Source organism: Oncorhynchus kisutch, linkage group LG30 (assembly GCF_002021735.2).
Source record: "Oncorhynchus kisutch isolate 150728-3 linkage group LG30, Okis_V2, whole genome shotgun sequence".
NCBI lineage: Eukaryota > Metazoa > Chordata > Actinopteri > Salmoniformes > Salmonidae > Oncorhynchus > Oncorhynchus kisutch.
Window position 1 is genome coordinate 13,027,552 of NC_034203.2, and position 4,758 is coordinate 13,032,309.

General features: G+C 42.2%; 1 long non-coding RNA gene across 1 annotated transcript; it reads right to left on the reverse strand.

Moving 5' to 3' along the window:
• Positions 1-1,562: 1,562 nt before the first annotated feature.
• On the reverse strand, positions 1,563-3,507 carry LOC116358611 (uncharacterized). The gene is made up of 2 exons (XR_004206362.1): positions 2,730-3,507; positions 1,563-1,943 (listed from the first exon to the last, which is right to left on the reverse strand). It is a non-coding gene; the product is annotated as an uncharacterized LOC116358611 (long non-coding RNA).
• Positions 3,508-4,758: the final 1,251 nt, after the last annotated feature.

Consider the following 4,758-nt stretch of genomic DNA (forward strand, 5'->3'; position numbering starts at 1 on the left):
CTTTCTTTCTCTCTCTCGGAGGACCTGAGCCCTAGGACCATGCCCCAGGACTACCTGACATGATGACTCCTTGCTGTCCCCAGTCCACCTGGCCATGCTGCTGCTCCAGTTTCAACTTCCACCTGACTGTGCTGCTGCTCCAGTTTCAACTGTTCTGCCTTATTATTATTCGACCATGCTGGTCATTTATGAACATTTGAACATCTTGGCCATGTTCTGCTATAATCTCCACCCGGCACAGCCAGAAGAGGACTGGCCACCCCACATAGCCTGGTTCCTCTCTAGGTTTCTTCCTAGGTTTTGGCCTTTCTAGGGAGTTTTTCCTAGCCACCGTGCTTCTACACCTGCATTGCTTGCTGTTTGGGGTTTTAGGCTGGGTTTCTGTACAGCACTTTGAGATATCAGCTGATGTACGAAGGGCTATATAAATAAATGTGATTTGATTTGATTTGATCAAATTAAGATCCAACATCTGTAGTTTATAAAGTATGATTGGTAGCAAAAGCATGTGTTCAAGCAATCTACTGTATGTTGAATCAGTCTGCACATTTCAACATTGGGTTGGCACCAGCAGGCTCATAAGCATTCATTCAAACAGCACTTTTGTGCATTTTGCCAGCAGCTCTGCTGTTTATGACTTCAAGCCTATCAACTCCCGAGATTAGGCTGGTGTAATGATGTGATGTGAAATGGCTAGCTAGTTAGCGGCGTGCGCGCTAATAGCGTTTCAAAGTCACTGGCTCTGAGACTTGGAGTAGTTGTTCCCCTTGCTCTGCATGGGTAACGCTTCTTAGAGGGTGGCTGTTGTCGATGTGTTCCTGGTTCAAGCCCAGGTAGGACCGAGGAGAGGTATGGAAGCTATACTGTTACACCGGCAATACTAAAGTGCCTATGAGAACATCCAATAGCCTAAGGTATATGAAATACAAATGGTATATAGAGAAATAGTCCTATAATTCCTATAATAACTACAACCTAAATCTTCTTACCTGGGAATATTGAAGACTCATGTTAAAAGGAACCACCAGCTTTCATATGTTCTCGTGTTCTGAGCAAGGAACTTAAAAACGTTAGCTTTCTTACATGGCACATATTGCACTTTTACTTTCTTCTCCAACACTTTGTTTTTGCATTATTTAAACTAAATTGAACATGTTTCATTATTTATTTGAGGTTAAATAGATTTTATTGATGTATTATATTAAGTTAAAATAAGTGTTCATTCAGTATTGTTGTAATTGTCATTATTACAAATACATTTTTTTTTTAAATCGGCTGATTAATCGGTATCAGCTTTTTTTGTCCTCCAATAATCGGTATCGGTATCGGCGTTGAAAAATCATAATCGGTCGACCTCTACTCAAGAGTTGTGGAAAATCCCCAAATCTCCCATTATAACCTATGAAGTGTTTATGCATATTTAAAAGTGTTATAGTTAAACAGTATAATGTTATCAAAAAGCTGTATAAAAGCACACTATTCCAGATTGATCTGCATATTTTGAAGTATGAATGGCTTTTCAAGCTTAAACTATCACGTTTCAGGTATGACCCAGATGCAGACAGTGTTGAAGAAACAAAAGTTTATTTCTAATACAGGGGCAGGCAAACGACAGGTCAAAGGCAGGCAGAGGTAAATAATCTAGAGAGGGTGCAAAGAGTCCAGAACGGCAGGCAGTCTCAGGGTCAGGACAGGCAGGGGTCAATAATCCAGTTAGGTGGGGCAAGGTACAGAATGGCAGGCAGGGTCAGGCTCAGGGTCAGGGTCATGTTCAGGGCAGGCAGAACGGTCAAAACCGGAAAGGACTAGAAAACAGGTGCAAGAAACCGGTAGGAGCAGGGGAACAAACACTGGTAGGTTTCACAAACAAAACGAACTGGCAAGAGACAAACAGAGAACACCGGTATAAATACACAGGGGATAATGGGGAAGATGGGCGACACCTGGAGGGGGGTGGAGACAAAGACAGGTGAAACAGATCAGGGTGTGACATAAACAGTTGAAGACTAGTTACGGTCCAAACTTTTACTAAGTTTAGCTATGGCCATTGAAATGGGATTGGGAATCATGCAAGTATGGTGGGAGTGTGAAAGCAAGAGCAACTTTAGAAATCCGACATACTTCTTATTATTCTCTTTCCACTGCCACCTGTAGCATCAAAAATGTTTTGATAAGCAACCTGAAGACAGTCTGCCTGCACATTTGAAAGTTGTTTTGTTGTAGGTAGCTTTTACATTTTTGGCGCTATACAGGTGGCAGTGGAAAGAGAATAACAAGAAGTATGTCGGATTTCTAAAGTTGCTCTTGCTATCAGCAAGCACACTTAAATATAATTCTTAAACAAAGCAATGGTAGGGGCCTAAAGGGTGACTAACTGACTTTATTTACATATCTCAATATTCCCTTCCAAAATCAGTCATCAAACTTATTTTAAGACAACTTTCATCCTTCTTTGAACAGAGTTAAACTCTCCATTTTGAACAACGGTCTGGAAAAACACCTTCATACAAATCTGCATCCCAGAACTTCTGAAACTGGTGATTATCATCATGACTACTTCCGACAGTAGCTGCTTCATTGTCTCTAAACAATGCTGATAGATTGGATTTGAAATATACCGGAAGATCCTCAGATCCTCTCTTACTCCCTTTAAAGATTAGATCCGTTGACATAGATGCTTCACACACCGCGCACATAGCGTTAACTCTTGGTAGGCTCCCTCCACGTACCTTATAAGAGAAGGGGATCTGAAATCCATCGTGGTAACTGATTTCCTATACAACAACAGCCTCGTCATTTTAGGGGCAGCTTGAAACAGAAGTCATCTTCCCAGGAAGTAGTTGATCATGGTGCTGATGACGGGCATCACCTCTTCTTCGTCACCCGCTAGAAGGATCGTCTGCTTGGGCTTCGGGATCTGCTCTCCAAACCTGTGGCTGGCTACTTTCTTCACCAGCTCTATTGTTTCCATGGGCATCTCATAAACTGATGGAGCCCCAGAGTGCTTCAGCTCACTCTTTTACAACTTCAGCCAATCGTTTAGTCTTTGGGTGAGTGACAACCACGTCTTTTCCACTTGCTGATTCCAGCTTCCCCACAATCGCTGTTGTCAGTTCTGTCACGTGCTGTGGGCTTCTCAAGTGCTGTGGGCTTCTCACGTGCTGTGGGAATCTTGAAATGCTCATCATTTTTTAATCCTCCCTCATAAAGGTAAATGCTGGCTCCTTCTTGTTTCTTGTTGGGAATGGGGGCCAAAAGGAAACGTGTGTGTTTATCCTTTTTGTTAAGACTCAGAGAAATAATTTGTTCCATCACCAAGGTCCATCGTCGAAACTCTCTGGTGGTATGAATGGAACAAATAGTTGACATTAGGCCGTTCCTGAACACTCACTGCTTGAGTTCCAGCACCTGTTATAGAATATTGGCATGAAAATATTGTAATTTGCGGCACATAAATATAAAGACTATTGGCACCCAAAATAAGTGCTGGCACTGCACCTATTTCACTTCAAGCACTTTATACTTCATTGACAGTTAGAGTTTGCACGCTGGGGTTTTAATAAGAGTGGAAACTCCACCATTTCCAACGTCTGTGTAATACTGCACAAGCAAAGGACTGTGGTTTGTGGTAGTTAATGATTGAGCAAAGTCATGGAATTTGGCACATTGCACTTTGACTAGGGTTCGCTGCCACACTGATGCTATATCAGCCCAGCCAAGAAACAACCTCTAGCCCCATCGGCACTTGTGATCTCAAATGATTTCATAGGTGTGACTTGTTTGACCAACATGGTGAAAATTCCACTGGGCTATCACAGAGGTCAAGGGGAAAACACCAACAGCCAACATTTATAATCACATGAATCAAACTGCGGTGGGAAGATTCTTGTCACTTAGGGGTCATTAATTATCATGTGAATGTGTTAGAAAATGTAGCTTTCGTCGTTCTGATACAGCCCAAATCAAATCAAATGTATTTGTCACATACACATGGTTAGCAGATGTTAATGTGAGTGTAGCGAAATGCTTGTGCTTCTAGTTCCGACAATGCAGTAATAACCAACAAGTAATCTAGCTAACAATTCCAAAACTACTACCTTATAGACACAAGTGTAAGGGGATAAAGAATATGTACATAAAGATATATGAATGAGTGATGGTACAGAGCGGCATAGGCAAGATACAGTAGATGGTATTGAGTGCAGTTTATACATATGAGATGAGTATGTAAACAAAGTGGCATAGTTAAAGTGGCTAGTGATACATGTATTACATAAAGATGCAGTAGATGATATAGAGTACAGTATATACATATACATATGAGATGAATAATGTAGGGTATGTAAGCATTATATTAGGTAGCATTGTTTAAAGTGGCTAGTGAGATATTTTACATAATTTCCCATCAATTCCCATTATTAAAGTGGCTGGAGTTGAGTCAGTGTGTTGGCAGCAGCCACTCAATGTTAGTGGTGGCTGTTTAACAGTCTGATGGCCTTGAGATAGAAGCTGTTTTTCAGTCTCTCGGTCCCAGCTTTGATGCACCTGTACTGACCTCGCCTTCTGGATGATAGCGGGGTGAACAGGCAGTGGCTCGGGTGCTTGTTGTCCTTGATGATCTTTATGGCCTTCCTGTGACATCGGGTGGTGTAGGTGTCCTGGAGGGCAGGTAGTTTGCCCCTGGTGAAGCGTTGTGCAGACCTCACTACCCTCTGGAGAGCCTTACGGTTGTGCGCGGAGCAGTTGCCGTACCAGGCG